We start from the raw sequence: 16,262 nt of genomic DNA, 5'->3' as shown, positions 1-16,262 counted from the left end.
TTAAGTTTGTAATTTTTTTTAAACAAATATATTTATTGAAACCAAAAAACAAGAAGATACAAGGCAATTGCAAAAGGGGTCCAACAGGTACAGCTCCTAACAACAAGCCTCACTTCTCATAAACTATTACAAAAGTAAATTAGCTATGTGTACTCTTATGTTGGGTTTAGCCCAACATCTATATATTGAACTTTCTATAATATCTGCTGTAATGTTTGTATTTTGACTGTTCCGAAAGATTGTATCATTTCTATGGCGCCAACAAGAATATATTGTTTCAGCAAAAGCCATTTTGAGAAGTCTAGCTTTTCCATTTTTTCCATTGCTAGCTTGCATAGTCCATTCAAGTTCTTCCTTCTAGCCTTGAGGCATATGTATGACTCCCATCCAATTAAGAATTTCCTGCCAGATAGGCCTTAGGCCATCACAAGAGAAGAAAAGGTGTTTTTGACTTTACTTTTTTGTGCAGAACAGACAGTTGTCATTGTTTATCATGCGAAATCAGCATAGCCTATCTTTTGTTGGCAATCGACCATGGCATGTCATCCATAAGGTGAATAAAGCCCTAGGCCTGGCCAAATTTGTATAGAACAGTTTCCTCCATTCCACTTTTGCTCTTTCACCTTCCAGTTCCTCATAAGCACATCTTATATTGAATTTCTTCTTGATGTTGCAGTTGTTCCAGGCTTTGTTCCCACATATTTCTTGCCTTAAATTTATAACTTTTAAGGATCCAAGAGCAACTCTCAGTCACAGGAGCACTCAACACATTGTGTTTTTTTATATAATATATTTGGATCCATTTAATCCAAAGAGAGTCATACTTGTTCCATCATTGGATCGTATCGTCCTATATACATTACTGGATCAATATTGTAACATCCCTATTTTTATTAATATTTTTATTAATTATATTATTTGGTGTTTTTAATAATTATTTGCTTAATTTAGTCATTTCTGATGTTTATTGAAATTTTTGCGTTTTGGGACGATTTAGTCGGTATTAGTTCGGGATAGCGGATCAATATTTAATCGAAAATTTTAATATTTTTAGTATTAGAAATATTAATGAGTTAATATTTAGCGTTTTGAGAATTTTCCGAGTAATTAAGATTAGACCGGGAATATGAGACATTGAGTTATTAGAGGATTTTATCCGTATTTATTTTATTACATTATTTTATTTTACTTTGTGTGTTAATTATTTATTTAATTGTTATGTGATATAATAGTTAATTTAATTAATTAATTTTGTGTATAATTGTGCTTATTTGGTTTAATGGGTTAATTGAGTTATTAAAAATTATATCTAATTGGGCCTATTTATTAGAAATAGAAGTAATTGTGTGTTATTTCCTTAAGCCCATTAAGACATAATATAGTAAGGGTTTAGAGAGGGTTAGAGACACCATAACATTTGTTCATTTCAAGAGAAAAGAAGAGGGGAAAGGAGGAGAAGAGGAGCAAAAGAGGAATAAAGAGAAAAGCTAGGTTTGAAGAAATTGAAGAGGTAAGGGGGAGAATTCTTATTATTATTGGTTAGTATGATTGAGTCAATGGGTAGATTAACATGATTTAGGGATTTTTGTTCTTCAATTTTTAGGTTTTTGACATGTTAAGTTTTGTTGAGAATCCATAAAATTGATGTTAAAACATATTTTGATGTTAGTAATTGGTACATTGGAAAAATTGAGAGATAATTGAGAATCAAAAAGTGGCATATATATTAATACTGTAGCATCTCTTTTCATTCGTCATTATCATATATGCGCAAGTATACTGTAATATCACTTATACTGGAACGGCTTATGTATATAATACTTCGTTGATTATCAAAACATAATATATAGTGCTTCGTTACTATTGAATATACTCATTTGGCATATCATAAGTGATACATATAACATGATGCATGCCGTAGCAGTAGTAATGAATTTACTTGAAAATCCTAATTCAAGTTTTTCTAACATATAATATTTCATTAGGATAATATTAATAATAATGATAATAATAAATATTATTAATATAATATTTTTAGGAGTTTTGGATTAGAGATAAATATCGGGTTATTTGGTTAAATAGTTAGTTTTAATTCCGATGGAGTTGTCAATAGAGTCGTTAGAGTTGTCAACAAAGTTGTCAGGGTTGGTTTAAGTTATTAAGTGTCATACTTTTAATTATTTTGCGTAATTCTGACATGTTTAGAGTTGTCAGTTTATGATGTCGGTGTTTACATTCTCATTGAAACTTTACAAATTCATAACGTTCAAATTGTGAATCCGTTTTGAGTACCGTTCGAAGCGTTAGAAAGCTAGCATGACATTCTTTTAAATAAAAATAGTTTTGTTGGCAGTAGGTGATATTAATTGATGACTAATAGTTGTATTAATTGCATTGAGCCAATTTGGTTGGTTTATGTTCGGACTTGGATTGATTATTCGGTTTATCGGTAAATTACGGTATTTTGAAAATTTGTGCGTAATTGTGTTTTTGGCTCGAATATTTATGTTGAGAATAATATATTGCTATGCCAATGATGTTGTTTTGATAATGTTCATATATATATATATATGTGTGTGTGTGTGTGTGTGTGTGTGTGTGTGTGTGTGTGTGTGTGTGTGTGTGTGTGTGTGTGTGTGTGTGTGTGTGTGTGTGTGTGTGTGTGTGTGTGTGTGTGTGTGTGTGTGTGTGTGTGTGTGTGTGTGTGTGTGTGTGTGTGTGTGTGTGTGTGTGTGTGTGTGTGTGTGTGTGTGTGTGTGTGTGTGTGTGTGTGTGTGTGTGTGTGTGTGTGTGTGTGTGTGTGTGTGTGTGTGTGTGTGTGTGTGTGTGTGTGTGTGTGTGTGTGTGTGTGTGTGTGTGTGTGTGTGTGTGTGTGTGTGTGTGTGTGTGTGTGTGTGTGTGTGTGTGTGTGTGTGTGTGTGTGTGTGTGTGTGTGTGTGTGTGTGTGTGTGTGTGTGTGTGTGTGTGTGTGTGTGTGTGTGTGTGTGTGTGTGTGTGTGTGTGTGTGTGTGTGTGTGTGTGTGTGTGTGTGTGTGTGTGTGTGTGTGTGTGTGTGTGTGTGTGTGTGTGTGTGTGTGTGTGTGTGTGTGTGTGTGTGTGTGTGTGTGTGTGTGTGTGTGTGTGTGTGTGTGTGTGTGTGTGTGTGTGTGTGTGTGTGTGTGTGTGTGTGTGTGTGTGTGTGTGTGTGTGTGTGTGTGTGTGTGTGTGTGTGTGTGTGTGTGTGTGTGTGTGTGTGTGTGTGTGTGTGTGTGTGTGTGTGTGTGTGTGTGTGTGTGTGTGTGTGTGTGTGTGTGTGTGTGTGTGTGTGTGTGTGTGTGTGTGTGTGTGTGTGTGTGTGTGTGTGTGTGTGTGTGTGTGTGTGTGTGTGTGTGTGTGTGTGTGTGTGTGTGTGTGTGTGTGTGTGTGTGTGTGTGTGTGTGTGTGTGTGTGTGTGTGTGTGTGTGTGTGTGTGTGTGTGTGTGTGTGTGTGTGTGTGTGTGTGTGTGTGTGTGTGTGTGTGTGTGTGTGTGTGTGTGTGTGTGTGTGTGTGTGTGTGTGTGTGTGTGTGTGTGTGTGTGTGTGTGTGTGTGTGTGTGTGTGTGTGTGTGTGTGTGTGTGTGTGTGTGTGTGTGTGTGTGTGTGTGTGTGTGTGTGTGTGTGTGTGTGTGTGTGTGTGTGTGTGTGTGGGGGGGGGGGGGGGGGGGGTAAATGTGAATTGACATGAGATAGTATGGATACTAGTGTTAATTGGATTTTGTGAATCGTAATTGATTAATTGGCCTTTTATATGTGAATGATATGTATGTGTTGTGAATGATGTGTACAATTGGTGGATAATTTATCGAGTTGAATTATTGTGATATGCGGAATATTAAGATGGTAGAGATGATCTTAATTGCATAATTGGTTGGTAATTGTACATTCATTCATGGCATAGTCGGCTTTATTGTGGAAGCGGTGAAACTGTGGGTTCACATGGTATTAGACGGTGATCCTTGAATGGAAATAGACGTAGATTACGTTGATCCTTAATTGGAAACATGCGTAGTGGCTTTGATCTTGTCCGGATCGGAAGCGGCTTGGATTCTAGAGTGAATTCGGAAAGCGTAAACTATATGTTTACATTTGGTGGCTTTGGTCTTGTCTGGATCTGAAGCGTGGCTAGATTCTATATGAATCGGAAGCGGTGGAACTTTGGGTCCACATTGGGTACCACATGCATAGAGTCACATGTCTTGCATTGAGTCACATTGGAGTTATGTGATGTTTGAATATATGCAATTATGTGATTATGTGATTGTTATGTGTGCATGAGATGTGATAATTAAATTTGGTGATGTTTGATACATGATTTTGGTGATATATGTGAATGTGTGATAATGGTGGTTCGTGTGCATATTTGGAAACATAGTATTGAATCAATTTGAGTATTATTTTAATGAACTTGGTTGTATACTTGAATATGTGAAATATATTTGATAGTATGATTTATATGGTTATATAAGGTGTGACGAATTCCTTTAATTGCTGATTTATTCATTGTGCTTTATTATACTTTCTTCATAATGATTCAAATTCTCACCCTTCTGTTTTAATGTTGCCCTCGTTTGGCGACATGCAGGTTCTGGCGATTAGTAGTTCGTACGAGATTTAGTCGGAGAGCTTCCGAGTTTGTTGATGATTAAGTAGCGAGTCAATGCTCTGGTCATGTAACACTGGGTAGACTAGGCGTGTTGAACTCGTGTTTCTATTTGGTTATGTATTATATTACAACTTTGAACCTGTTTATTTGGCTACTTGTTGTTAGAGAGGCTTTAAGCCAAATATTTTGATTATGGTTTATTTTATATTGAGAGTGTTATTGAGTTATGATCATGGTATGGGACATGAATCATTTAATGGAATACTTGAGTATTTTAGTATTTTCCGCTGTGAATGCATATTCTGGATGAATTATGATTAAATGTTAGGTGTTATCTGAAATGACGAGGTGTGTTGTGTATTGTGGATAAATGCTGTCGGTTTTTTTAAAAGCTTTTAGTTTTTTTGAAAACGTCAATGTGACGCCCTTTTGAATTATATGCATGCTTATTCTCTGATTATATGCTTATTTATTTTGGGTATAAAAGGGGTGTTACAAATATCATGTAAAACACCATTGGACTATTCGTCTTGACAAATTCTATGAATACATGATGCGTAACAACTCATAAAATACGACAACGACTAGTCAAGACGCATCATCATTCATCATATTAACCATACCTCATCACATGCTTCATAAATATACATATCATCACAACAACATCAAAACATCATAGAACACAAGTCAAGTAACGACAATACATGGTTAATTCAATTTCATAATAAAAAGCATACTTACTATTATATCGTCACAAAGTATCATCATATCATCATAAGACAAGCACTATAAAACTCTGTCCTATGATTCATTTTATTCTACTAGGGTATAGTTCATTGTGTTAGCTTCCCAACGCTTTGAATGACGCGTCAAACGCCATCTGGAAACTCAAGTTACGGTCTTTATAAAAAAATGGGTTCAGACCCTATTCGCCCGACGAATCCCTTCATTCGCTCAGCGCACGAAGTCAGTAGCTAACTCTATTTTTTTCTCAAACCATTCACTTGGCAACTTACGAATCGGGGGAACATACGTGCCACTTCTCTCGCATATCATGGTTATAAATGATTGTCTTTTATTTGAACCATTGTCGTACCTTGCGATTACAATGCCAAACCTTAAATTTATGTCTACCATGCGGACCCATTGAAACATATGTTTGTGAGCAGTATACAATTGTTCATTTATGAAACGTTGACCAATGTCTATCTCTATTGGTTTAACAACATCCTTCACTTTTCCGGTTTAACATCATGCTTAACTTCAACTAGTTTAACATTATCAGTCGCTTCATCCTGTTTTACATCGTTACGTGCAACAACTTTGGAAAACATATCTGGGTGAACCATATATAATAAGAACCAAAGCAAGAAAATTCTTAAAAACCAATAGCACACTACTTCAGATATACATATCCGAAATAATGTAGGTGAGTTCGGATATGTATTTCCGGACAAAATGAATGTTTTTTCAGCTCGAACTCAAGATCAACGCAAGCAATAAGGAATGAAATGGGGAACTTTACCTTAAATTGTAGCTTATTATGTTCCCTTTGATGTGATAAAATGCAAGAGAATCTGGTTTGGAATCGAAAAGTTGATTGATAATGAGTTTTTTTCAAGGGTTTGATGGTTATGGAGGAGTTTGAAAAGTGAGGAAGATGATCATGCAAGGTCATATATTCAATTTCTCGCTGAACGTTTTTCGAATAGACATCTCTGAAAATATCACTGAGTGGTTAAAAAAATTAAAATGAAAAGGTTACTTCAAAGATGTATCTCTGAATTTATCCTTGGAGTATACTCAGAGATGCATCTCCGATCTAAATTTTACCAAAAAATAATAATTTATGGGTTTGAACATATAACTCTGAATTTACCCGAAGGCATTTTCGAATTTTCAAAGATGCATCCATTGTGCAAAGATGCAATGTAAAATTGCTTATAACAATCTAGTAAATGAATTATACAATAATTATTTTAATTTAATTTACATATGCCCAAGAAAAAAGTTCGGCCCAAAATCTTATCTACATAATAAATTAAGGGCCCGTTTGATGTGCAGGATAAAAGATTCGATAGGATATCTGGATCATATCCTATCTCAATTCAGTGTTTGCTGACACAACAGGATATGATAAGTTAATCCTGAAACTTATCATATCCTGCCTCACTAGTTCAAATTGTAATCCTGAATATGAGCTGAGTTAGAATCCGGCAGAATAGGATAAGAAAATGATTTACCAATTTACCTCTATAAAATATAATTTAAAATAAAAAATTAAATATAACAAAAGCAAACTCCATACATACAAATTCATTTCTATCTTAATAAAAATATACAAATTAAATGTGATTTTCATTTTTTTTTAATCTTATCTTTTACAAAATGAAAATCACATTAAATATATATTAAATATATATTTTTTCATTAATATTTCCTATATTTTGAATTTAAAATTCTTCCAGCACAAACATGTGAATTTGTTTAGACTATTAACAAAAACGAAATGAATAAAAGAAACGAGGAAATACTTAGTCAATATATTAATAATAATAAAAATTAAATACCACAGCCGGGAATCGAACCCGGAAATTCTGCAAATTGAATTTTCCAATTGTGCTACTGTGGTTACTTGCTCTTTGTTAGAGAGTTATATGTTTGTCTTAATTTTCTCTGCACGTTTGTTCATAATTGTTTGCTTTTTTTTTTTTTTTTTTATTTTTAAAACTAGTAATTTTGTAACTATTTTTGGAACCCAGTGTACTATTGAGTTTATAAATAAAAAACAAATATTAAATATCACATTAAAAATCATCTAAAATTTTTAGAGCTTAATTAAAATTATTTGCCAGTCATTTTAATGAAACCTAATTACAATTTATTTAAAAAATTAGAATGCCACTCTAATATTTTTGTTCAACGAATCATTTGATGCAAGAGTTGGTTCAACCATATGACTTATAAATTCATTATCAATCTATCATCTTAACATTTTAATAGGTTCTATGATTGCAAACGTTAAATAATACCATCAACATCACCATCTTGATCTGTGATACTTCATTTTTGTTCAGATTTATTTACTATTATTTTACTTTAGGTTTAATGCATCATCTCGTCCCTTAATTTAATTTTAGATTTCAGTTCAGTTCCTTATTTGATAAACATTTGTTTTAAGTTCCTTAAGTGTACTTTCGTTAGCCACTTTAATCCTGTCTATTAAGTTTTATGAACTTCCATTAGTTTTTGCAAGTGTGGCACTCCAGATGGGCATTTACTAGATGACATGGATTTATTATATTACATTTTGATTTAAGTTTATAAAATTAAAATTAAATCAAGCTGAAACGTTTCATTTTCACTTCATTTGTTTCATTTTGAACTGTTTTACATTTGTTTATAAAGATGTGTTGATGAATTGTTGTGTGTTACACAGACGTGGAGGTGAATATGATTATGAGGTGAGACAAATCTCATATAATGGAGAAAAGTATATTGTGAGTCTGTCCACTAAGGAGTGCTATTGTAAGAGATGAATACTGACAGAGTTGTCATACTGTCGTGCAATATCTTGAATGAAATCTCAACAATTGGAGATTGACAATTTTAAGCATGGCTACAAAAGACAATGTTATGAGGCATGCTATGCACCAATAATTTTTCCAATGAATGGAAAAACTCTATGGGAGAAAATACAGTATGTTGATTTACATCTAATGTAAGGTTTTTAAATGGGTAGAGTGTTTTATATCGTCTCCACAGGGATTAGTGCGATATCACCACCGTTCCACGATTACTATTAGTTTTAAGATATAGTTTATAAGGGTTTCAATTGTGAAAAGGTAACAGATTCAAGTTCATGCAAAAATGGTAACTGTTTGGAAATGTAACGATTAAAAGAGCATGTCGGGATTAGATTTCATCAATTTATCTCTAATGTATTCTATCAATCAAGCATGTGAACATAGTTTATTAACCGATATAATCATGTATCACTCTTCAATATTGTTTATGTCTAACCGGTATAGTGAGATTTTACCGTATTGTTTAATCGATGATGTCTCAACTCATTAAACAACACAATAAGCTTTAAGACTTGATACAAGTGAATATCAAACTCCAAATATATGTCTAGAGTTTGGCCTTTGATAAATGATGATCTTAGATCAAGATTTGAAATATATTTGTTAATAGTAAATCAAATCAAAGAAATAATATGAGAGAAAAGATTAACATATATATTAATTAATAACTGTTAGAATAATAATGCAAGTGTGAGTAAGTGGGGAAATAGTCCCACATTGGATAGCAATGTGGTGACTTGAACATTTATAAGTAGGAGAACCAACTCACCTATCACCCTAAGATTTTAGGTTGACAAGTGATGTGTCTCTCACAACGGTGTGTCCCAAGTGTAATCTTTAAAGTCAGTTCCTGTCAAGCAATTCTTGGTGTCCCAAATTTAATCTATAAGACAATTCTCGTCTGGAAATCAATTTCAAAATTCAGTATCCGTCTGGTAGCTAAAAATTTCAAATCCTGCTCTCGTCTGACAAATCGTGTCTAAGTCCAATTTTTTCTGGTAACTGAAATCTAGTTCTTGTTTGGTAACTCAACTCTAGTTTTGGTCGGATAACTCAAATCCGGTTCTTGTTTGGTATTTGAAGTCTAGTTCTTGTCTGATAACTCAAATCTAATTCTTGTATGGTAACTCAAATTCAGTTCTCGGCTAACAATCTTTTTCCCGTCTGTTGGTCCTTTTAAAGTTAGTTATCGTCTGACCATTTAATCATTTATTATACTCATCATCCACCGGTGCTCGTCTGCAACGTTTGTATTTTCATTATAAAACTTGAACTTTAAAAAGAAAAACCAAGTCCTGCCTAACATACTCATCTTGAAAGACCAAATGTTCATTAGTAACCTTTCACCCAAAATCCACAAAAATTACAGCGCATTGCATCCATGCATCATTTCACGTGTAGCATATCCACGAATGTGGAGTATTACGCCATACAAACTCTAAACATGCATACATAACTTTTGAAAGTTTTTCTAGAGATAGGTCGAACATGTCCAACTAATCATCTTTTCTACTTTTTTGATGGGTTATATTTATTGTCCCCTCGTCCTTTTTTTGTTTTTTGTTTTTTATTTAATAAATTATCGTTATTAAAAAAATCAAATGGAATCGAACCAACATTTTCTTCTAAATCATTATAAAGCGCCATGTCTTACAACCCTTATCTATGAAAATAATTAAATACCCTTATCTAAATCATTATAAGGATCTATTAATCTTTATGTAAAACTTTAAATTAATAATCGCTTAAAATAAAACATAAATTTTAGATAACAAATTTATTTCATTGATAACATTGAAAGGCTAGAAAAATAGAAAATAAAAACATGAGTCTTAATTCGGGTTGAAAAACCATTGCATGTCATTCTCATCAATATAAAGTTGACTAGTGGAGAAGTTTGTTATCTGATTGGATTTCATTGGCATATACACCACCAACATTTGTTGGGATGTCATCATCTTCAAATAATTGAACCTTTCAAAGAAAATGTGGACTCTTAAAATGAGAGGCTGAAATCTGAATACCACTAGTAATCTGAATACTACTAGTAACATTAATCTTTCCTCCAATCACTCCACCAAACACGTGTCCTCGAGAGATCCAGAGAGGTGAATGGAAAAAGAGATACATAATGGATCATTGATAAGTTGAGGAGGAACACGACCACAATTGGAATTAAATACATTCGAATTAGAGATAACACATTGAACGGTCCAACCAAAGGAATAGACTGAAAACAAGATTGCAGCGAGGGTGTTGGCACCGGCAATGTGGTGGTGGTTTTGAGGGATCATGTATTTTCTCTTAGATCCCACCATGCCAAAAAAGTTACTCGGTAGTGTGGAAATTCTCATATGATTTTTCTATAGGAATTCATTGGCTGTGTTTTTGAGAGAAAAATGAGGGTGAATTATTTTTTGTCATTAATGACAATAATTTTTTTTTGTGAGAAAGAGATTTACAATATTTGGGATAGGTTTTTGTGAGGAATATATTAACACTATGATAGAGTATTTATAGTTATTTTGAAAATGTTTATATTGGTATAAATTATTTAAAAAAAAATAGATTATCTCCACGTCGGATTAAGGCTCTATTTGACAAGTCATATTTTGAACTTATAGTTTATAACTTATAGTTTATAAGCTCGTACAATAATAAAAGACCTGTTTGGTAACAGTCTTTTAATCACGAGCTTATAACTTATTTTACTAGCTTATAGCTTATTTTTCAGACGTTATTTTAAATAGTGTTTTACCTTATAGCTTATATTTTTCTTCCATTAATATTCTAATAAATTTTAATTATTTTAAATTTGCATTTAATTAATAATTAATAAATATTTTTTTTATGTCATCTTACACTTATCAGGTAGTTAAACCACTAATTTTATCAATTATCATAGACTTTAATTAGCTTATCAGCTATCAATCACCAGTCATCAACTATAATTATTAGCGTCATAAATTATCACCCATAAGCTAGCTTATCACCTAACTGCTAATTTTATCAAATAGAGTCTAAATATCACATTTTAATCGTTTGCGGTTCTTATAAAAATAATTGATTTGGTGGATATAATGATAAAACTAATATTATTTATTAAAATCAAATTATTAATTTTAGTTATTGTATTAAATAAATGTAGTGAAATTCAATGAATAAAAATAATTAGTGAGAAAAAATTGTATTGATATTTTAAAATTTTAAAATGATAGTTATTTTGAGAAAGAGAAAAAGTGTAAATAGTTATTTTGAGAAAGAGAAAAAGTGTATATTTAACTATTATAAGAAGGACTAGGAAGTTTTTTTTTTTACAAATTGGCTATTGTGTTTAAGTGATTTAATTTATTTATTTCGCTAATTTTTGTAAAAAAAGAATTCTAGTTAACACAAAACATTGAATAAAATAATCAAAACATAGGATTTAAATTAAATAATTAGGTTTTCTCATGAAATAAAATTGAATTTTATATTATATTTTTAAAGAAGTTTATTTAATTAGGAAAAAGTTTCATTTTCTTTTTCAAGAAACTTTTAGAATTTTTTCTCTCTAATTGAATAAACAACTTTAAAATATAATATAAAACACAATTTCATATATTTATTCATTTTCATTTATGCTTATCCTTTTACACCAAACTTAAAAAATTTTAGTTTAAGCTGATTATAATAAAAAGGTAGACATATGATCAATAGAAGAATGAGAAAGCCATGATAATTCCTTCATTTAAAAATAAGTATTATACTAAAAAAGTAGTTTAAGAAAGTAATTATTTATTAATAATTATTATTAAAATACACAAGACATTAATTTTTTCATTAATAAACACTACAAGAAACTATTATAATTAGGACTAAATTATTTATTTTCGAATTCATTTTGTACTTAAATTCTTAAATAAGTGACACAGTCAATTTTTCCATTTTATAATTTTTATTTTTACACGGACGGGTTTAAGTGGTTTTTATTTGTTTATTCGTCTATTATTGTAAAAAAAAAAAACTAATTAACATAATAAATTATATAAAACAATTCAAACAAAATATTTAAAATAAATCACTCGGTTTTATCATGATTTAAAATAGACTTTTTTTATTATATTTTTAGAAATCTTCTAATTAGGAAAAAACTTTCCATTTTCTTTTTCTAGAAACTTCTAAAAAAGGAAAAAAAATTCTATAACAAAATAAATATCTTAAAAATATAATATAAAACTCAATTTCATATATTTACTCATTTTCATCTATGCGTATCCCTTTACATTTAATTAATAAAATGTTTTTTTTAAGTTGATAATAAATAAAAGGTAGACATATAGTCAATAGAACATATTAAAAATAAGTAAAAATAAGCAAGATATTGAAAAAAAAAGTTCAAGAAAATTATGTTTTTATTGATAAATATTATAAAAAAAACAAAAGACAATAATTTTTTATTATTAATTTTTTTTTTAGATTAATTACTATGTACTGTCAGTGTAAAAAATTTTACATAGAGCATCACAACCATTCATAAATATTATTTTATAAATAATTAAAATTAAAATTTAATAAGTATTTAACGGTCACAATTCACTAACGGTGTAAAACTTCTTTATATTGTTAGTGCATACCAATTAAATTTTTTTTTTGTAATTGTCTTTAATTAAACTCTTAAATATAGGACTAATCTATTTTTTCATCTTATCCTGTTTTTTACTTACGCTGTTTGTTTCAGCTTTAAAAAAATAGTTTTTTTTTGTATTTTTAAAAATAGATTTTTCAAAACCGTTTTTCAAAATATTATAAGTTCTTTTATATTCGTTTTTTCTAAAATGAAATACTAATTTAGACATCCTAGAACATAAACATAGATTATTGAAAACCAAAACTTAGTCAAAATCGCAATTTTTTCAAAAAAGTTGTATTTCAAAAATAATTTTTATGAAAATCTATTTGAAATAGCTTCAAAATTAAGTGATCTTTTCAAATTTTGATATACAAATTTTTTCCCCATAAATAGATGAAATACCTAAAATTACATTTTAAGAATAACTATTCAAACAAAATTTTCTTTGAAGCTTTTATAAAAAAAAAAATTGTAAAATTTTTTTTCACAAAATTTTGCAACACTATAAAAATCATTTTTAAAAAAAGACAAAACAAACGGGCCCTTAGACATGTCTTGTGTTTAAGTAATTTTTATTTATTTATTTTGTTAATTTTTCTATTAAAAAAATTATAATTAACACAATACATTAAATAAAATAATTTAAACATAGAATTTAAAATAAATCACTCGGTTTTATCATTATATAAAATTAAATTTTATATTATATTTTAAAGAAATTTACCTAATTAGAAAAAAATATAGTTTTGTTTTTCTAGAAACTTCAAGCAAATAATATTTTTCTCTCTAATTAAATAAACATTTTTTAAATATTAATAAAAAACTCAATTTTATATATTTATTCATTTTCATTTATGCTTATCGCTTTACATCAAACAAAAAAGTGTTTGCTTAAGCTGATGATAATAAAATGGTAGGTATATGGTCAATAGAACAATGAGAAAGCCATCATAATTCCTCCATTTTAAAAATAAGTATTATATTAAATAAAGTTTAAGAAAATAATTTTTTTAAAAAATTATTATAAAATAGTCCAAAACAATAATTTTTTTCATTATTAAACACTACAAGAAACTATTATAATTAGGATTTTCTACTTTTTTTTAACTAATTGATTTTGTATTTAAACTCTTAAATAAGTGACACAATCAGTTTTTCCATTTTATCATATTTTTTTGGTACACGTCTTGTGTTTAAATGCTTTTAATTTTTTTATTTGGATAATTTTTGTAAAAAAAATAGTTAACACATTAAATTAAATAAAATAATTCAAACATATAATTTAAAACAAATCACTCAGTTTTATCATGATATAAAACTGGATTTTATATTATATTTTAAATAATTTATCTAATTAATTAAAAAAATCCATTTTCTTTTTCTAAAAAATTCTAGAAAAGAAAAAAAATTATCTTCAATTGGATAAATATCTTTAAAATATAATATAAAACTCAATTTCATATATTTATTCATTTTCATATATGCCTATCCCTTTATATTTACTAGTAAAATGTTTATTTAAGCTTATGGTAATAAAAAGATAGGCATATAGTCAATAGAACATTGAGAAAGCCATGATTGTTCCTTCAATTAAAAATAAGTATCATATTAAAAACAATTTCAAAAAAAAAACTATTAATCAGTTTCTTAGAAAGTCATGAGTTAAATGATTTTTATTCATTTATTTTGTATAAAAATATTTAAATTAACACAATACATTGAATAAAATAAGTAAAACATAGAATTTAAAAATAAATCACTCGGTTTTATCATGATATAAATTGAATATTATATTATAATTTAAAGAAGTTTATCTAATTAGGAAAAAAATTCCATTTTCATGTTTCTAGAAACTTTTAGAAAAAATAAATTTATTTTTCTCTCTACTTAGATAAATATCTTTAAAATATAATATTAGACTTAATTTTATATATTTATTCATTTTAATTTATGTTTATCCCTTTACATTAAACTAATATTTGGATAAGCTGATGATAATAAAAAGATTCGCATATGGTCAATAGAACATTGAGAAAGCTATGATAATTACTTCATTTAAAAATAAATATCATATTAAAAAAGTTTAAGAAAACTATTTTTTATTGATAATTATTATAAAAAACACGAGACAACAATTATTTCATTAATCAACACTATATGCAAGTTGCGTAGAAGTTAGTGGATTTTTAGCAGGATAGACTCCTCCAGCCTTAAAACTAACAATAGCATCCAGTTGACGCTAATTATCGTCAGTTATCTAAACTAAGACATGGTTGAAAATTTGACATTATTAGTCTCGGATGAATGCAACGTTACATAGTTGATGTGTTTTATTCTTTAGCTTTGACCAACACTAAGTATTAACATATCTTGGTGGAGACATAATAGTTCAAAGCATTATTTAGTCAGTTTCTACTTGGGCTGAGGCTTAGTTAATTTTTTTGTTTTTGAAAACTTGTTTTTAGAATGTAGCATAACCAGTATAAAAACCTACTTTTAAAATTTGTTTTCACATGTCCATACATATATAGGCGGTTATCTAATACACACTATTGTTCTAACATACCAATTTATCCATTTATGGTTAAAACAACATATTTTCAACTACAATTCAACTAATCTATAAGTATTCTTATATTCCATTAAAATATTCAACTGCACATATGCATTCATATTAGAAAAAAATAATCATAAAACCCGTCAAAATAAAAAAAGTATTGAATTAATACATCGAAATATTGTCTACAACTATTAGTTCAAATAAACCATCCAAATATGTCAAACATAAAACAGATGATCAAATTCATTAGTCATTTCCGTCCACCAACTGCTCATCAAATTCATCATTATATGGGTACTAGTACGGACACTAGAAGAACCCACCTCCAAAACAACTATGTATATTTGATTTTTCTATTTGGATGAATTTCACGGTTACAAGTGATTGTCTTCTATTTGAACCATTGTCGTACCTTGCGATTACAATACCAAACCCTAAATTCATGTCTACCATGCGGATCCATTGAAACATATGTTCGTGACCAGTATACAATTATTCATTTATGAAACGTTGACAAATGTCTATCTCTATTGGTTTAACATCATCCTTCACTTTTTCCTGTTTAACATCATGCTTAACTTCAACTAGTTTAATATTATCAGTCGTTTCATCCTGTTTTACATCGTTACGTACAACAACTTTGAGAAACATATTCGGATGAACCATATATAATAAGAATCAAAGCAGGAAAATTCTTAAAAACCATTAACACACTAATTCAGATATACATATCTGAAATAATGTAGGTGAGTTCAGATATGTATTTCCAGACAAAACGAACGTTTTTCAGCTCGAACTCAAGATCAATACAAGTAATGAGTGATGAAATGAGGAAACTTTATCTTAAATTGTAACTTATTATGTTCCCTTTGATGTGATAAA

This window comes from Vicia villosa, linkage group LG7 (genome assembly GCF_029867415.1).
Source record: "Vicia villosa cultivar HV-30 ecotype Madison, WI linkage group LG7, Vvil1.0, whole genome shotgun sequence".
Taxonomy (NCBI): Eukaryota; Viridiplantae; Streptophyta; class Magnoliopsida; order Fabales; family Fabaceae; genus Vicia; species Vicia villosa.
This window is presented reverse-complemented; position numbering follows the sequence as displayed.